The sequence below is a fragment of the Gorilla gorilla genome, chromosome 9, assembly GCF_029281585.2.
Source record: "Gorilla gorilla gorilla isolate KB3781 chromosome 9, NHGRI_mGorGor1-v2.1_pri, whole genome shotgun sequence".
Classification (NCBI taxonomy): domain Eukaryota; kingdom Metazoa; phylum Chordata; class Mammalia; order Primates; family Hominidae; genus Gorilla; species Gorilla gorilla.
In genome coordinates this window covers 128118016-128136450 of record NC_073233.2, presented here as the reverse complement: position 1 = coordinate 128136450, position 18435 = coordinate 128118016, and the positions used below count along the sequence as shown (strand labels likewise).

Sequence of the window (18435 nt, the reverse complement as noted above, 5' to 3'; positions counted from 1 at the left end):
TCGCGCACAGCCCTATTTGAGAACCACTGCCATAGAGGGTACTGGTATTGGAAATTCAGTTTCCTGTGTGGGCTCCTCCCTCCCATCTCCCCACCAAAAAGGATTAGAGAAAAAGGGAGTGAGGAGTGGGAAAGCAGGAATTAAATTGAGTGAAATGGTCTAGGCGAAGAGAGAGGCACAGTCAATTGAAAGGAAAGGCAATAAAACCAGGCTCTGTAAACACCCAGAAATGATGCTCAAGGCTGGGCTTGGGGAAGAAAACACAGTTTACCTCTGGGGAGGGCCAGAGGGACGCACGTGCGGGTAGAGGCAGCCCTGCTGATTTAAAGGATGCTTCTGGGGCATGCCTTCCTCCCTGCAGGCAGAGGCTGATGATGGATGAATGCCACAGCTGAGACCTCCCCAGGGGCAGGAGCAGGGGCAGGGAGCGGGGCTGGAAGCTGTGGAGTGGGGGCGGGCCAGGAGGGTCACTGCTTCACCCCCAGCACATGCTTAGCCAACAACAGAGGCACTCAGAGAAAACTCACCAGTGCCCTGGATCTGCCATCTCCTGTCTGGCCCCTAACACCTTGTTTCAACCTCTGGAGAAAGCCATGCCTGAGTCCAAATCCTCCTCTAAGGAAGCGTCTGCCCCACCCACTCCATCCTGTAAGCAGCAGCTTTCTCACTAGCCCTGGGAGCAGAGTGTTCCAATGCCCCTTGGGTGGGCCATGGCTATGGTGCCTGTTTCCTCACCTCACAGAAGGACACACGGCCTGAGAAGAAGGACTAAACTTACAGGACACAGGAAAGAACAGCTGGAATTAGGGCTGCCTTAGACTCTACGGTCTGCATGGTTACCATCGCAGAATAATGCCACAGGTTGCAGAGCCTTTCACAGTTTGCATGATGGCATTACCTCCCCTCCACAACTCTGTAAGAAAGGCAGAGAAGTTATTAGATCTCATTTAAAAATGAGAAAGAAGGCTGGGCATGGTGGCTCACACCTGTAATCCCAGCACTTTGGGAGGCCGAGGTGGGCAGATTGCTTGAGCCTAGGAGTTTGATAACATCCTGGGCAACATGGCGAAACCCTGTCTACGAAAAAAACAAACGAACCAAAAAACAAAATTAGCTGGGTGTGGTGGCATGCATCTGTGGTCCCAGCTACTCGAGAGGCTGAGATGGCAGGAGTGCTTGAGCCCAGGAGGTTGAGGCTGCAGTGAGCTGAGATCGCACCACTGCACCCCAGCCTGGTTGGCAGAGTGAGACCCTGTCTCAAAAATAAAAATGAAAAAGCTGAGAGTAAGAGAAATGAAAAGACTTGTCCCAATCCATGCATCTAAGTAAGAGTTTAGACCCAAAAGGAACCTCAGTTTCTCATTTCCTGTTGGCCTCTCTACTGGAGTCAATTTAGCTCACTTCTTGAAACTGATATTAGGTTTGGGGTGGTGGGGAGAGTTGAGAGTTTGTGGTGGGTGCCTGGAAGCTGAGGCCAAAGCATCCTTTGGGATGGAGGTGCTTACTGCCTCAGCTGCCCAGAGTGTTGGCCGGGAAGGTGCACAGCTCTGTCCCTCTGAAATTGCCCTCAGCTGAAGGGAGATGCTCACAGTTATGGCCCTTCTTGAGGTTGCAGATGACGGATGAATGCGGCAGCTGAGACCTCCCAGGGGCAGGAGCAGGGGTGGCGGTGGAGGAGGGGAGCAGGCCAGGAGGGCCACTGCTTCAGCCCTAGCACATGGTTAGCCATGTTGCACCCAGTGACATGTTGTACCCAGTGACACCTTGCACCCAATGACATGTTGGTGAGGGTTCAAAGGCCTGGCACTCTTGCCTTAATGTGGGATATCGCTGCAGAGCCCCCCAGCCCCAGAGTCCCCATGGGGTTGGCAAAGGCCTTGGTTGCAACTTCACAGCCAACATCCAACGTCCAATGTTTCCCCCAACCCAAGCCTGTTCTCTCCACTCCCCCTACAGGGGTTCATCCCCACAGCATTCCAATAAATGAAGCAAAGCTCTCAGAGTCTCTTTGCTAGGAACCTGACTTAATATGGGAGGAGAAGGGAGCTAACTTCAATGGGATGCTTCTTTTCTTTTTTTTTTTTAAAGAAAGATGGTCTCATCTAATACAACACATCTGTGAACTAAGCATTTTTGCTATGTTACTGTTCAGAAAATGTTAAAGAAGTTGTCAAGACCAAATAGTATCTGGCAAAGCTGGGACTCTAGTGCAGGCCCACTCTGACTTTGAGAGCACAGGTTCTACTCTCTCCCCACTGTATAAAAGGTGGGGAGTCCCTGACCCTGACCTGTGGGGTCTAGGGTGGAAAGGAGCTGGCTGGCCAAGGACTTGCCTATAGTGTTCGAGTAGGCATGTAAACACCCACGAGAAGAGTGTTCACACCTGGGGTGCACATGGGGGGAGGCAGGAAGCGGGGAAGGGTGGCCACATGTGGCAACCTTTGCTGGCCAAGGAGGCAGAGGTGCCTCTGGTGGAAGAAGACCTTGGGATCTGCCAGCAGCAGCCGTGAGGCACATCTGAACCCTCTCCCTGCACAGGTCTCATACAGTGGGGACTGCTGGCTCTGAGCCTCCCTGGGGCACACAAAGAAGGTTTACCTTTGCCCAGGCTGGTTGGCAAGACCCAGGCCCCATCCTGTCCCAGTGAAGGGTGAGGACTCTGGACTTCTCTGGCTCTGTGTGCTCCATCTGGTCCCAACACAGCGGAGGACTGGCCCCTGCCTGCCTCTGGGGCCGCTCTGGTGGTAGTCAAGGTGAGTTCAAGGTCAGCAGCGTGCTGCCACAGCCGCAAGCCGGCCTCGTAGCTCCTCCCTCAGGCCCCAGCTCTGGAGCACTCTGGAGCCGATCATGGGAGGAGGATCTTTTCTGAACTTTGTCTCTGGAGGGCCCAAGCCAGTTCTACCGTTGGTGTGTCCATTTGCAGAGGGGCGCCTGGTACCAGTCCTCCCCTGAGGGGCAATGCCCCCAGAACTACAGCTGGGGAAGGGCAGCAGGTCTGGAAAGAAGCCAAGAGCACCCTGTCTGGTGCCGGTGGACTTTCTTGCATGAATTGGCAGCTCTGTCAAGCTTTGGCATCAATTCCAAAAGTGGAGCATTGGGGCTTGTCCTGTCACCTGGAGATTCTGAGCACATATTTACAGTTTACAGAAGTAGAAACAAAAGTAACCCTTTTATCTCCTCAGAGGAAGCTGGCCCTTCCACTGAGTACAGGAGCCGGAGACAATGTAACCTTCCCTGAGAAGATACTCTTTGGGGTAGGAGGCAGCTGTCTAGACGTGGCACCACTGAATGCACCCTAGCAAATCAGGAAAATCTCTTTTTCCTTTTTTTTTCTTTTTTTCTGAGACTGAGTCTTGCTCTGTCGCCCAGGCTGGAATGCAGTGGCGTGATCTCGGCTAACTGCAAGCTCCACCTCCCGGGTTCACACCATTCTCCTGCCTCAGCCTCCCGAGTAAGCTGGGACTACAGACGCCCGCCACCATGTCTGGCTAATTTTTTTCTTTCTTTTCTTTTCTCTTTTTTTTTTTTTTTTTTTGAGACGGAGGCGTGCTCTGTTGCCTAGGCTGGAGTGCAGTGGCGCGATCTGGGCTCACTGCAAGCTCCGCCTCCCGGGTTCACGCCATTCTCCTGCCTCAGCCTCCCGAGTAGATGGGACTGTAGGTGCCCACCACCACGTCCGGCTAATTTTTTTTTGCATTTTTAGTAGAGACGAGGTTTACACCGTGTTAGCCAGGATGGTCTCGATCTCCTGACCTCGTGATCCTCTCGTCTCGGCCTCCCAAAGTGCTGGGATTACAGGCATGAGCCACCGTGCCCGGCCATCTCTTTTTCCTTAAAATGCTCAACCGGTGCGTGCAGAACTCCCCCTTGCCTCAGCAACTGGGAGGAGTGCCTTGAAATGGCAGCGTGGGTCAGGAGCTGGGGCTCTGGGTCCAAGTGCCAGGTCGGCCATCTGCAGGAAGGAGCAGCAGCAAGATTCTCTACTGAGCTGGGCCCTGCTTTCGTCACCCGGTGGGGAATGTCTTTCAGCCGCGGGAGGAGGTTATTTGTGACTGCCATCTTTTTCTCTTCTCTTCTTTTTTTTCAAAAAAAAAAAAAAAAATCTTTGTGAGAAAAACCCCACCGTTCCACTTGTTTTCTCCGAGTCGTTTTGTTAGTTGAGGTGTTTGCATGCTGAGCAACACACACTGATATTTTCCTCCTCGTCAAAACATTAATTATCCCACCCAGGAACCTTTCTCTTGGATGTTTTTTCTTTACCACCCCTTAAGCTGTTGGGCACCAAGTGATTCCTGTATTTCCCATCATCTCAGCAAGCTGACTGTGATGTTTAAGGAGAGAGAGGCCCCCTTGGCTGGGTGCTGACCCTCCTTTGTGCTCTGTGGCACCCAGTAGTCAGGATGCAGTACTCAGGAGAGCTCCTGTCCCCCTGCTTCTCACTCTATGTGCGAACCATCTGTTTACATCTCTTGTCGTCTCCCACGAGGCTGTGAACGTCCTCATGTCTGTATTCCCGACACCCAGGACAGTGCCTGGCACAGAATAGTGGCCCTACAAATGTTTGCTGCACAAGCACATAAATGAATGAAAATGAAGATAGAATAATAAACACGCAGTAGGAGGAGTCAGGGTTCAAATCAGCCCCCCTGGTAGGGCCCCACCCCCCGGCCTCCATCTCTTGCCTGTTCATAGAGGGAGCAGTTGTAAGCACAAGTTGGGTCCTTTGCTCTCCCTAGCACTTGGGAAGCCCCATCCTCTCTCCCTGCTTGAGGCCATTCTCAGCTGCCAGACAGCCAGTGTGTTCAGGGGGAGCCCAGTTTCCTCCTCCCTGGTCTCCCCTTGGTTGAGAGTAAGATGGGGCATCAGGGAGAATTCAGAACTTTGAAGTCTGGAAATTAGGGAGGCTCCAGGGAACAAATGCAGAGCTCGACAGCACCTTAGCAATCACTGGAGCCAGCTCCTCCCCTCCTCCCGCTTCAAAGACAAGCCTCCCAGAGGGCTGAGATGTCTGGTTCATGGTCACCTACAGGTGAGAAGTGGGGCTGGGATTCAGGCCCTGGGCAGTTGTCGAGAAACAAGAGCCTCCTAATTAATTCTGAGTACAGGGCCTTTCTAGTCCCTCCTGCTACCGTGTTCTGTGCCACAGTGAGGAGGGTATGGCCTCATCATCTCCCTGTGTGCAGCACAAACTCCTTTCATCTCCCTTTCAGCTCATTTGATCCCTACAGTGCTCTTCTGAAGTAGGCAGAGTGATGATTTCTCCATTTTGCAGATGAGGAAATTGTGGTGCAGAGTGTGTAACGGAGCTGCCTAAGGTAGCAGAGCTGTCCAGCGGTAGAGTTAGGGCTGCAGTCCTGCATCCAGAGCCCTGTGCCTGCACCCACCACATGCTCTTTCCAGGTCAGATCTCTCTGCTGCTCTGCCCCTTCCCACTAGGAGCCTGAGCATCTGATTCGACTTGGCTCCAACAGAGATACCAGATGTCCTGTAGTCAAGACCAGAGCCCAGGATCCCTCCTTCCCAGCTATGGCCAGGACTCTGCAGACAGTGGACCTCTCCATGAAGGCCCAGAGCTTTCATCCCCAGGCCCAGGGGCTGAAGGGCTGGCGAGTCTTCGTTGTTGAGATTAAAGCCCTTCTCCAACTGGAGAACATTTAAAATGAAACCTCCCCGTTGCATTTGTCCTGCTCAGTTTTGGAAAGTGGGCAGGTAGCTCACGAGAGGGTTCTCGTTCAGCCCCTGCCTGGCCTTACCACCCCCTTCTTTGGCCCTGAAATCAAGTGAGCTATTCTTTAGCAAGGGTGAGACACTGGGCACTGGCTTGGTCCACTTCTGAAGGGTAGAAGGGGGCTCCTAGGAAGGTATGAGTGATCTAGCCACTTCCCTCCCCATTCTGCATGCCGTACTGTCCTCCGTGTGTGCTTTAGAGAAAGGCAATGGTATGGCTGTTCCATGCAAATGTGTTTTCTCAAAGACATGACTTTTGTACCATAAGCTGTTTCCATCTAGGACCTATTTCTGTGGGATGGTCTGAGGGTGAAGCTAAGGAGAGAAGGCATATGTGAATTTATTTTGTTTATCTGAACATCTGTGTTTTGCCGGCCCCACCCCTACAATGTAAGCTAAAATGCTATATAATAGGTTTACGTATGTACCTATAATGCCAAAGGTCATGGTTGAATCCTGCGACTAGGTAGAGTTTACCTGTCAATTGGCTAAATCGGAGACCCATATGTTTCATAGTCAAGGAGATTCTGCAGAGTAAATGGCTGGCCCAGGGGCCACTGGCCTGTATGCATCACTGCCCTGCTCATAAACCTCATGGCTCCCCAGTGGCAAATGTTGAGTCCACCTTCCTCAACCTGTATTCAAGGCCTGCCATCATCTTCTTCCTGCCAGACTGGCCTTCAGGTCCTGTGCCTTGGCAGGTGAGCTTTTCCCCTCCCTCCCTTCTCTCTCTCTCTCTCTCTTCTTCCTTCCCTCCCTGTCTCCCTTTCTTCCTCCCTTTAAAGAGCACCAGACACTGTTTTAAGTGCTGGGGACACAGTCACTAAGTGTGGTGGACAAGACACCGGAGGCTTTAGCTTACGTTGTAGGGGTGGAGACAAAAGAAAACGGATATTCAAATAAACAAGATAAATTCAGATAAGTGCTATGAATACAATAAAACAAGATGATGTGCTACAGCAGGGCTTCCCCCACCGCCCATGCTCCTCAATGTTAGATTCTCAAAGGATGTGAACCCTATTGCGAATTGCGCACTCCTTATGAGAATCTAATTCCTGATGATCTGAGGTGGTACAGTTTCATCTTCAAACCATCCGCTTCCTGTCCCCCCATCCGTGGAAACATTGTCTTTCATGAAACTGGTTCCTGGTGCTAGAGAGCTTTGTGGGTAGGAGTGAGGCTGAATTCTCCCTACCCCCATGGCCTTCACAGGTAAATGCTGCCCATTGGTCAAAGCCTGCCCACATGTCACCTCTTCCAGAAAGCCTGCCCGCCTTCTCAGCTTGGCAGTGTTGTCTCCCACCACTGGACTCCAGAGCACTTTATTCCGCTCCCTTGCAGGGTGTGGAGTGGCTTGTAGCACAGTCCATGATCATCCTTGCCGCTGGGCTATAAGTTCCTTAAGGGTGGAGAAAGCACCTCTTTCAGCCCCTGCCTCCCACTTCCCCAGCACTTCCCTGGCACAGAGTAGCTGGTTAATAAGAGTTGGCTGAGAAAATGTGCAAGGATCTCTCCTACCTCAGAGGGCAAAGAGCAGCCGGGGCCCATCCCCAGGGTCATCTGCTGAGAAGAGGCCACTTTTCTCTCTGGAAAGGGACAGAGGAAGGGGTATAGTTGAATGGGAGAATTTATGCCCAGGGCGGGAGGTGGTGGGTGGGTTCAACTTACCAAGGTAATCCTGTTGGACGGGAACACCTCACACTCTTCTAAACCTTTACAGACTTTGCTTTGATGAGAGGCCTAAGAAGAGTGTCATGCCCCTTCCTTGGCTTGGGGAAGTCTGGACCTGTGTAGGGGCGTGGGGTGAGGTGGGGTCGGTGTGCATTGTGCCAGGGTGTATGGCTCAGAGCATGTGTGCAGTGAGGTGTTTGTGAGGTGTCTGTGACTGTGGTCCTAGAACTGTGGGCATAGGATGTGTGAGAGAACAAGTGAGTGTGTATGTGAATGTGGTGGTGAGGTGCATACAGGGTGGCTGGTTTGTGTAGTGTCTTTGTGTGTTTGGATGTTGAGTGGTGGGCTGGTGGTGGTGGGGGTGTGTGCGCATCTGTGGTACAGCCCGTGGGGTTGGGGGACAGGGAAGGTTGGAGCAGCAGTGGCCTGGGCTCTGGTGGGCCAGCATCCGTGGTGTTAGGGCTCAGAAAACGATACCCACAAAGATGGCACTTTGACACGCTGAATTGAAGAAGCAGCCTCCAGGTCTCTCTGACCTACCTCCCACAAAAGCCCCTGTCTCTCCCAAAGCACAGGATGAGGCTGTCTTCTGAAGCTCCCATATCGAACTGGAAACTGGACTCCCAAGCAGGAGCAGAATTGCCTTCGATCTCTCTCCTGAAATTTCATTAATCAGAGGAGATGAAAACTCCTACCACAGAGGAAGAGACTGATCATGAAACACCACATCTAGAGCCAAAACTGTGTCTCAAACTATTATTTGTTCTCTGGTCCCATTCAGTTTCCAAAAAGAATCATTCACAAGATAATGCTTGCCTCCTGGCTCCATTCATCCCCCACCATAAAATTATTTATGCCTATAACCCCTTGTCTCCTTCCACTATAAAGAAGGGTTTACAAGCACCTGGACCTCTCTGGGTTATTGGGTAATCATTCTCCCGCCATACCCCTGTGCTATGCATGTTAAATAACATCCGTTTACCTCTTTTTTCTATTAATCTGCTTTTTGTCAGCTCACTTTCTGCAAACCTTCAGAGGGTGAAGGGGGAAGCTTTCCTTCTTTGCCCCTACACTGGCAACTGGGACTTCACTTTCCCAGCTGCTAGCTGGGGCCTTAGAGAGGACCCCACAACTGGAAGCCATCACAGCTCTTCCCCCGCCCTGCTGGCCTGTGGGGGATGCTGTTGCCTCTTCAGCTCCCCTCTGACTGTGGTCCCTCTGTTTTGAAGCCCTAGCCTCAAGCCCCATCCCCACTCTCTTTCCTACTACCAAGAGCAGACACCAGAATATTTCTGCGTTTCCTCTGGAAAAATCCTGGGAGGTCTGTTTATGGCTGTAGCAAAGCGGCACACATCTGTGCACAGTTGAGCTGGGACAGCTGGAAACTCAGGCACTGGAGTTTGCTGGAATTCGGAGCACGTTGGTGTACACAGTGCCTGCCCCCCACCTACCCACCCAATGTGCCTCCCCATCTCTGCACGAGTGTCCCACCAGAGTCAGTTCTTGTTTCTATGATAACCCTTCCCTGGCCCCTACACAAACACACCCACATACGCAGACACACTCCTGCACACAGCCGATTTCAGTAGGACACACAGAGACAGAGAAAGGGACACATGGCACACAGATATGCCAGCACATTCTGAGAACAAACTCAAGCATGGTTCCTCAGGTCTAGAGGCCCACAGACACACACAGGCACCCTCCTGCTTCACCGGGGCACACCCTTGACCTGTCACCCACCAGTAACACCTACATACACCAGCAGACACGCAGGACAACGCATGCTGACTCAGCACACCCACACATAAACATGCAACACACACAGAAGGTGTGATTCACCTCCAGCCACCTACAGAAACCCACTCCCAGCCAGTCGGGGCCCGCCACCTAACCTCAGGCGAGGACTACCCTCCCCTGGGAGACCTGGGGACTCCTGAGCCTGGGAATGTCCCTGTTCTTTCCCACTGCCTGCCCTGTCCCTGACCCTGGTTTGCCCTCTCAACTCTACCATGTGCCGCTCTGTCAGGCAGGCCAGGGAACCTGAGTTTCCCCAGTCCTGACCTGCCTCTTCCTTGCCTTCTGTTCCTGTACCCCACATCTTTCCAGAGGCCTAGACAGCTGTAGGGCTACTTATCTCATGGCCCTCCCCGCTGCCAGGAACTCCTCTGCCCGGTGGCTGACACCCCTTCTGCCTCCCTCAATCCTTCAGGGCTGCTCTTGGATCTGAAGTCTCTTCTTCCTCAGCCCCAGGCCCCCCAGATTCCCCCAAGACTCCCTGATGGGGAAAGAAATGTACTCTTCAGGACAGATCGGGGAGGAGCAGGCAGATGAAGGGAGACAGGAAGAAGGGGAGAGAGAAAGTGGAAGGAAACAAAATGAACAGGTATTTCCTAGGGCCCAGGAAGGAAGGAGGGGCAGATTGAGTGCAGCTGTAGGATGCCCAGGGGAGCAGGTGTCTGTGGGGAGCAGGGACAGAGCTGGGCCACCTCAGACCCCCTTGCTTTGCTGGGCACCCATTTTAAGGGCTTACTTGGCCCACATGAGGACAAGGCCTCTCTAGCAATTTATCCCAAACTCCTGATCTTCTCAGGCCAGACCGGGATTCTCCAGGGCTCTTGGAGTGGGGAGTTCTAGGCCTCCTCTTTAGCCCCTCCATCCATAATTTCCAACCTCACAAGCCTTCCCAATCACCCTTGGGGCTCTTCCTCTGGATAGGAGCCCAGTCTGCATGCAGCCCCTGCCTCCCCTCAGCTCTTCCCACCCCCCACTTCTTTCCAAGCTGGAACATCACAGCTATTCTCAGCTTTCTGTCCATATTCTGTGGACATTCGTGGAATTTTTTAACCCAATCTTGGGTTAGGAACACCCTCCAAACTCTACTGGAAGCCTCAAAGCATTTTCCTTCATATTTATGAGATCTGGGGCAGGTTTCTTTAAGTCTTTGCAACTTGGTTTCCTCAATGTAACATGGAAACACCCAGCCACTAGCACGGCTGTGAGCTTGGTCTCTGCAGAGCACCCAGCCCAGGGCCTGATGTTTAGCAGGGGGCCCTTGATAAATTTAAATTCCCTTCTCCTTCCCCCACTTTTCCCTTTTACTTTGCTACACACTATTTAAGCCAGGAGAGATCAAACTGACCCCATTGCCCTGGGACAAAGGAATGATGGCCTCAATTCAAGAGCAAAGTACAGGAGTTTTTGATTAACTCATAAACACTCCCGACTTCCAGCAGCCCAGCTGCTGTGGGGTGGGGTGGGGAAGGGAGGGGAGGGGAGGTTGTTGAGGGGACATGCAGGAAAGAGATTAGGAAATTCAGAACAGGAGGACACAAGGGCAGGGGAATGCTGAGGCCAAGGCCTTCTCCCACCACCTGCCTCCTGCGGGAGTGATTCCACAGTGCAGAGGGAGAGCCATTTGGAGGTCCGGCACCCGCTCTGCCCATGCCTGTGCTTCAGGCTCTGTGAGAAGGCTGGACTCCTTCTGGAACTTCAGGACCTTGGATGCTCCCCTCCTCTGCTCCTGCCTCCCTTCCCCCAGCCCTGGGATGTGTCAGATGTGTGTTTTCTCCTGGACTCAGCTGAAGCAAGGTCAGCCCAGCTTTCAAGGGGAGGAGCTTCCACACTCTAGGTCGGTGCTCCTGTGGACCAGGGACTTGACCAGAGAGCAGAGAGCACAGGGTGGGGTGTGGGGTGGGAGGACAGAGCACAGGGAGCCCTGGGCTCCCTCCAGAATCCCAGAGGTGCTCACATCCAGAGGGTCTCCCAGGAATCACGGAGCCCCCCCTCTGCCTCCATGCCAAAGGGATCCCAACTCATCCCAGGAAGAAGCCCAAATCTTTGTGCCATGGGGACCAAACATTCCACATGGTGGCTGTCCTCATGGTTTGCATGGTCATTCTGATTTCTAACCCGAATCTTTCCCGCATCGCTAATGGATCCTGTAGGTTCCAAGGAGTTAGTCATGATATCAAGTAAGCAGTTTGTTTCCCCTGAGGATGAGCCAAATTTTGGGAAGATTCTCAGCTGCCTGTCTCCACCCTCCTTCATCCAACTCACCACCCCGACCCTGTCCTCCTCCCTACCCGGACACGTGGGAAAATGCCCTGTTAGCCCTTCCAGTCATGTGAATGAGGCCACGATTCAAAGGCAGTGGGCAAGAAGGAGGCCACAGGGAGTGGCCAGAAAGAACCAGCCCTTTGTGCTAGACAGGGGTCCTTGGGGGATGAGTGCATTTTTGGCGTATTCAGAAATATTTCTTTTTTATAATGAGCAGCAGAGGAGGAAAGGGGAGGGAGGGAGAGGCAGAGAGGCCAAGGCAGGACTTGGGAAAAGAGGCTGGAGCAGTGGTGAGGGCTGGGAAGGGAGGTTACAAGAGCAAAAGGAGAAACAGACAGGAGCCAAAGGGTAAGAAGTGGGGTCAGAGAGGGAGAAGCAGGACGGTTCTGAAGACAGATGGAGATAGTGACGACACAGGTGCCTGCCACCATGCCCAGCTAATTTTTGTATTTTTAATAGAGACAGGGTTTCACCATGTTGGCCAGGCTGGTCTCAAAATCCTGACCTCAGGTGATCCTCCTGCCTCAGCCTCCCAAAGTGCTGAGATTATACGCATGAGCCACCATGCCCGGCTGTCATTCTGATTTCTAACCTAAATCTTTTCGGCATATCTCATAGCCAGAGTTCTGGCTGGCGGCCTAGGAAACACCTCTCCTCCTCAGTCATTTGTAGAGTAGATATCAGTGATAGCTCTCCGGAGCCCCCATCCTCTCCCGGCCTGTTTTCCACTTGGCATGCTGTGTGGTTAGCCCTCCATTCACAGGCTTGTTTCCCCCAGGCACTGCCTTTACTGGCCTCAGAAAGCCTGACACCTGGCCCTGGCTTGAATACTCAGGTCCGTGTGTTTACAAACATGGTTAGAGCATCAGCTCCGTGCCTGGAGTGTGCAAGGAGCTGGGGAACCAGACATAGTCCCTCTGTCATGGAGCTGACCTAGCTGGGGAAATGGATGAGCGAATCAATGATTATACTGCATGATGATGGGGATAATGGCAGGGGCCATGGAACACAGTGGGGCTCTAGAGTGAAGGGTCTGGGGAGGTGGGGCGCAGGGTGGCAAATCCAGGAGGGCCTCTTGGAGGACATGGGGACATACTGAGTCCTGAAGAAAGGGAGATCTCATCTCTATCAACTTCTAGTGGGTTCAGGCTTGCTAGTCTCCTTTCCCCACTCTTGCCACCCATTTTTGGGAAAAATAACAATAATTCATCAATCATTAATTCATCAGAAAAATACTTATTGCCTATGTAACATGCCAGGCATTGTGCTAGTGTCTAGAAATTCAACGATGATGAAGACCTAGTCACTGCCTCCCTGAAGCTCCCAGCCAAGTGAGAGAGCTGACAAGCAGGCAAGCAGTGAACCCCTGGAGACCACATGGAGTCTGTGCCAGGGCTCTCGGAGTGCACAGAACCCCCTGTGAGCAACCAGCCTTCTCACTTGACACTCCTTCCCTGAACCCGAGGAAGAGGAGCCATCCTTGCCATTTGACAGAGGCTGCTGGCTTGCCCAAGGTTCTAGGGCAAGTACCTAGGGGACCCGCCACCTCTCCTCAGTTCTCAGACTCGAAGCCCCTGCTCTTGTGTTCTCCTAGCCTGGTCTTGCAGGAGAAAGAGGCTGAATGAAGGTGGGCTTGTTGCCTGGGGGCTGACTGCTCACGAGCAGGCTCCTGGGTGACCCTGCAGAATGTTGGAACAGTGTCCTTCCTCTCAGGCTGCAGGTCAAAGATCTGGTTCCCTTGCTTCTCTGGCTTCTCCTGGTAGGTGGGGCTGTGGGAAAGGCTGGGAAGGTCAAGGCCCTCTGGAGTACTCTAGGCCCCTGGGCTTAGCCTGGCAGAATGGTTCTCCTCTACTTCCTACCTTCTCCCTCCTCCTGCCACATCCTCCCCAGCCTCCTTACCTTCCTCCTCCTCCTCCTCATCTTTCCTGTGTCGTCCTCTCCTTCCCCATTACTTCTCTGTCTCCAGTTTTCCTCCTCTTCCTCCTCTCCCCTTCCCTTCCTTTCCATTTCTCCCCCACCTCCCCTCTTCCCTCCTCCTCTTTCTCCTTTTCTCCTTCAAACAAATTGCTTAAGGGGTGAAGACCAGGTCGACTTGTGAAAACCCTGATCCATCGCCATGGTGATGCTCATTCAAACTGAGTTCAAAGGAAATTGTTCCAGTTAAAACTAACAAGCTGGAGCCGGGGGCCCCAGGAAGGAGCGGTGCCAGGAGGAGCAAGCCCTGCACCCAGAAAACTAGCAAAAACAAGCCCACGGGTCGCTTATACTCCACCCCTCTGTGTCTTCTCTGCAACCTTCAGATGGGCCCAACTAAAAGGGAACCTGAGAGGTCCTTGCAGGGAGCCCCCTGCCTCCGGGCCAGACTCCACCCAAGCCACTTCAAACAACAGAAAGGCCTGCACCTCCTCTGTGGTAAAGGCCTCCACTACCATCACTGCACAGTCTCCCTCACGCTAGGGTGCTGGTCTTTAACCACCCATGCTTTTGGAGACTTCTTCACGGTTTACACAAACACTTCCCATTGCTTTCGAATACACGTGGATTTGAAAGTACCAAGAGGAAAGGAACAAGAATGGCTGAGGCACCTGCCCCCTACCTAGGTGCTGTCCTAAGACTTCATACATGTTCACGCAACCCACTAATGCCATTATTATCTCCGCTTGGCGAGTTTCCAAGGATAAGAAAGCGCCCAGTGGAAGAAACTGCTTAGAGCTTGATTTGAGCTCCACTAGGTCAGGCTGATTTAGTTTGACCTCCACTAGGTCAGGAATGACAGGGTAGGCCTTGAATTGGGGGGAGATGGCTCAAAACTGGAAAGAGGAAGGGTCTTGGTTCCAAAGTTCAAGCGAGTTGTCTTCTGTGCTTTGAGTTAACCCGATCGCACTTGCTTCCCTGGCCCTCACAGCATCCTGCCTGTATCGACTCCCAGCTCAGCACAGGCCACTTTCAGCCCAGTGGCTGCAGATGGTTCCTCTCTATTGTGTGGGCAAGGACCAGGACTTCTTTGTCCATAGCCCAGGACCTGGCTCAGAGTGGGCTCTGGCTGTTAATTACATGTCCGAATGCTGAATGCTGAATGGAAACACTAGTCCCTTGGGAGCTGGAAGATTTGAGTTCCCCCAGGTCAAGAGAACCCGAGGAGCCCGGCTTGGTGAGCTTAGTATAATGGAGGCACCTGAGGGCAGCAGGAGGAGAATGTCCTAGAGGACCTTGTGGTGCTGATGTGGTGGCAGGGGCCAGCCCGGGGACCCTCTTCCTTAGGAGCTCTCACCTCTGCCTCATTCCCTCTCAGCATCCCTTTCTTGGTTGTTGTTTTAAATCCTGAAGTATCTAGTGATCCTTCCAGGTACTAATAAGACACTAGTCTAGCAGCAAAAGAAATTCCTTGAAGGCAAAGACCGTGTCTGTAGTTCTATGGTGCTCCCGCAATGCAAAGTGCAGTGCTACGGAGCTCATGGGGGAGCTTCACAGGTACATGAGTGAGTGATCTGGGGTCTGGGTGCCCATGGGAGGGGCTCTGGGAGCCTACAGGTTTCAGATCTGCTCTTTCCTCAGATGTACTGTGAGACCTTGGGAAATCTCCTTGCCTCTTTGTTCCTGGGTTACTTCACGCGTAACCAAGGATGCTCTTGGATGAGCCATCCTGCTCCCCCAGACACATCAAGAGCAGAGTCATGCAGCTATGATGCATGATCGCAGCTCCTCCAGCATCAAGGACCTCAGCACCTCCCTCCCCTCCAGGGATGGGGACCTCTGGTGGTGACTGAGGTTCCTGCCTGACTCTCTGGGACCATCCGCTGCCCCTCCGTCCCCCCATTTCCACCCCCCCATCACCTGCCCCTCCAAAGTTTGATGTGTCTGGATGACTGAGGTGAAATCCAGCCAGAAGGGAGGAAGTGACTCAGCCCTTGTTGGGGTGGGGGCACTGGAGAAGGCCCAGGGCCAGCCTCCCACTCCCAGGACAGCTTGCGCTGCTTTGTACTCAACCCCAGCCTTTCATCCCGGCAGCTTAAAGCCCCTTTCAAGCTGGAAGCAGTCCTGGGAGCTGGGTCATTGTCTCAATTAACAGGAGAAAGCTGGGGCCCAGGCTGGGTGGAGGCAACTTTCCCCTGAATTAGGCCTTGAGTCAGATGCCCAGGAAACCCAGGACTTCCTCGCAAGCCAATTCCCCCAGGCTCCTGCTCCAAGCTCTGGGCTGCAGGGGCCCGTTGCAGAGGAAGTGAGAGCTGTGTCCTTGCCTGTCACTCCCTGTGGAGGAGATCAGGGTCCTGCACAGGACCTCGAGGGTGTATTAGCTGGGCTGGAATTTCCCAGGGGGCCATTCAGTGGGTCCCCCTGACATTGTTGTTACTTGTGGGGATCCTGAATAGGCTGTGCATTCCCAAGTGGAGAAAGGGGAACAAGGTGAGTGAACAGATTCTAGTAATAGACCCAGCCAGCCTTGGGGACCCTGAGCTGTTATAGCCAGCACACCCCACTGAGTTTCTCTCCCTGTCACTGTTAAAATATTCATCTGGGCTGGGTGCGGTGGCTCATGCCTGTAATCCGAGCACTTTGGAAGGCTGAGGCGGGTGTTCGAGACCAGCCTGACCAACATGGGGAAACCCTGTCTCTACTAAAAATTCAAAATTAGCTGGGCATGGTGGCATATGCCTGTAATCCCAGCTACTCGGGAGGCTGAGGCAGGAGAATTGCTCGAACCCGGGAGGCAGAGGTTGCAGTGAGTCGAGATTGTGCCATTGCACTCCAGCCTAGGCAACAAGAGCGAAACTCCATCTCAAAAAAAAAAAAAATCTGTAAATCATCTGTAGCCAATCATTTAATAACTGCTGAGGCTCTTGTGTACCTGGCCTGAAGCAAACAGATCACAGTTCTAAATCCTGGCTCAGTTGCTGCCTGGCTGTGCAATCTTGGGTAATTGCTTTAACTTCTCGGAACTTCAAGTGCCTTGAAGCTCCTTGGCTCAGCGTCTAGAATATAGGAGATTCCATCCCCACTTAATATTGCATGGAAGATGAGAAGTACAGAGCACAGGGGCTGGCGGGAATCTTCTTCACTTCTCTTAAGGAACAATGCACAGGGAGGTCATGGAATGCTTCAGGTCACACAGCCAGGAGTAGGATGCAGGTTGCCACGGAGGAGCCTTCAAAGGGTGTCTGTTGCTGCCCTTCTAGGCTTGGATGAGGCAGCTCCCTGCTTGCTGAGTCAGGGAGGAGAAATGCTGGAATAAGAAGGAGTGTGAGGGTGGGGTGTTGTGGGGAAGTCGGAGGCAGAAGAAAATCCAAGATATTGCGCAAAGAAGAGTGGGAGTAGGGGAGGGTCTGATTTAATGAGGCAGCAAGGAGGAGAGGGGCTGGCTCCCCCAACAGAGACTGCCGGCCCCATGGTGATGCTCCATGTGGTGGGGATCAAAGCTGCCCTGGGAACATGGCAACAGTGCTGGGCCACTAACGCTGGAGCTTCCCAGGGGCCTGCTTGATGTAGCTGCCTCTGTTTCCTTCCCAGCTCATCACCCACGCTTATTTCTGAAGGGGCCTGTTCCAGCCCAATCGCCTTCTCCACGCCTCCAGCTTGGGTTGCTGACTCAGTCCACTGAATTGATGTCCAGGGGCACCTGTGGCTGCAGACTGTCCATCTCATCAATGCCCAGCTTCCCTCTCTGGCCCTTGGTGGCTACCACCATCTCCACCTCCTTTTGTTCTCTTGCAGAGCTCTAGGCTCAGCTCAGCTTATTTGCTCAACAACCTCAGACTCTCAGTTTTGCCCTTGGCCTTGGCATTGGTCAGTAAAGTGAGTGCAGTGGGCCTGGTCCTTTCCCCTCCGTGGACCTTTTCAAATCTCAGTTCTGGGTTGACATATCCAGGCCCTCCAGTAGCCTCCGTAAGTGTGAGGCCCCTCTCTCTCAGCTGCTATTTCTGCAGTGCGCCGTTGAGAGGCCCAGCTCAGGCCAGAAGGCCCAGGCCTGTCTCAGGTTTACCCATCCACGGGGCTTTGGTTCTGGCACAGAAACAAGCTAAGGGTGAAGAGATCAGCATGGCTGAATAGAGGCAACTGAGAGTCCTCTGGGCAAATCTGGAGGATGCATTAGGGTGGTGATGGGTGGAAAGGATTCTTAGGAGGGAGGGAAACTGGGCCTGGTATCAAAATCGTAAGGAGAAAAGAATGTGACCTTTCTTCTGGGGTTTGTGAATGCTGGAGAATGGTTTCCTCAATGTGACTTCTAAGATGGTTATCTGAGGGTCTCAAACTCTTTCCCCTTAGGGCTTTTCTGCCTCCCACTGGGCACGTCCCCCAGTCCTCTCTCCTCCAGTCTCTAGCTCAACATTTCCCTGAGCTTTTTGAGGTCTTTGGATGGGTATTAATTCCCTCGCTTCTCAGATGAAGAAAAAAGGAGACTTAGAGAGATCTGGTGACTTACTTAGAGACTCACAGCAGTAATGTTAGAGCCAGGAAACTAACCAGGTCCACCTGGCTCCAGAGCCTATGCTGGTTCCATTACACCCTCATACAGATGTGTGTGTGGGGTGTGTGTGTGTGTGCATGCATGTGTGCACATGTGCGTGCATGCAGTTTCTGTATCGAGTATGCGATTTCCCAGAAATCTTTAGAGAATTGTTTGATGGTCTCTCTTCCTTCCTTCCTTCCTTCCTTCCCTACCTCCCTCCCTCCCTCTCCTTCCTTCCTTCCCTCCCTCTCCTTCCTTCCATCCTTCCTTCCTTCCTTGCTTCCTTCCCTCCCTCCCGCTCCTTCCTTCCTTCCTTTCTTCCTTGCTTCCTCTTCCCCTTCCTCCTCTTCTCTCTCTCCCTAGATTATACAGTGAGCTGTCTTTGTTCATGACGTGGTTTCTTTCCAAGCTTTAGAGGATCAGAAATGCTGGCCTTTGTCTCTCTGCAGCTTCAGAACTCCAGCTTCTAGCCCTGTCTGGAGAAGAGGAAAGTGGTTTTATAACTCTCAGCTGGTGTAGTAGCAGTCTCGGTA

General features: G+C 52.8%; 1 long non-coding RNA gene across 1 annotated transcript; it reads right to left on the bottom strand.

Moving 5' to 3' along the window:
* Positions 1-4826: 4826 nt before the first annotated feature.
* On the bottom strand, positions 4827-13451 carry LOC129525344 (uncharacterized). Its single transcript, XR_008669578.2, has 4 exons — positions 13357-13451; positions 7939-8055; positions 7246-7313; positions 4827-7126 (listed from the first exon to the last, which is right to left on the bottom strand). It is a non-coding gene; the product is annotated as an uncharacterized lncRNA (long non-coding RNA).
* Positions 13452-18435: the final 4984 nt, after the last annotated feature.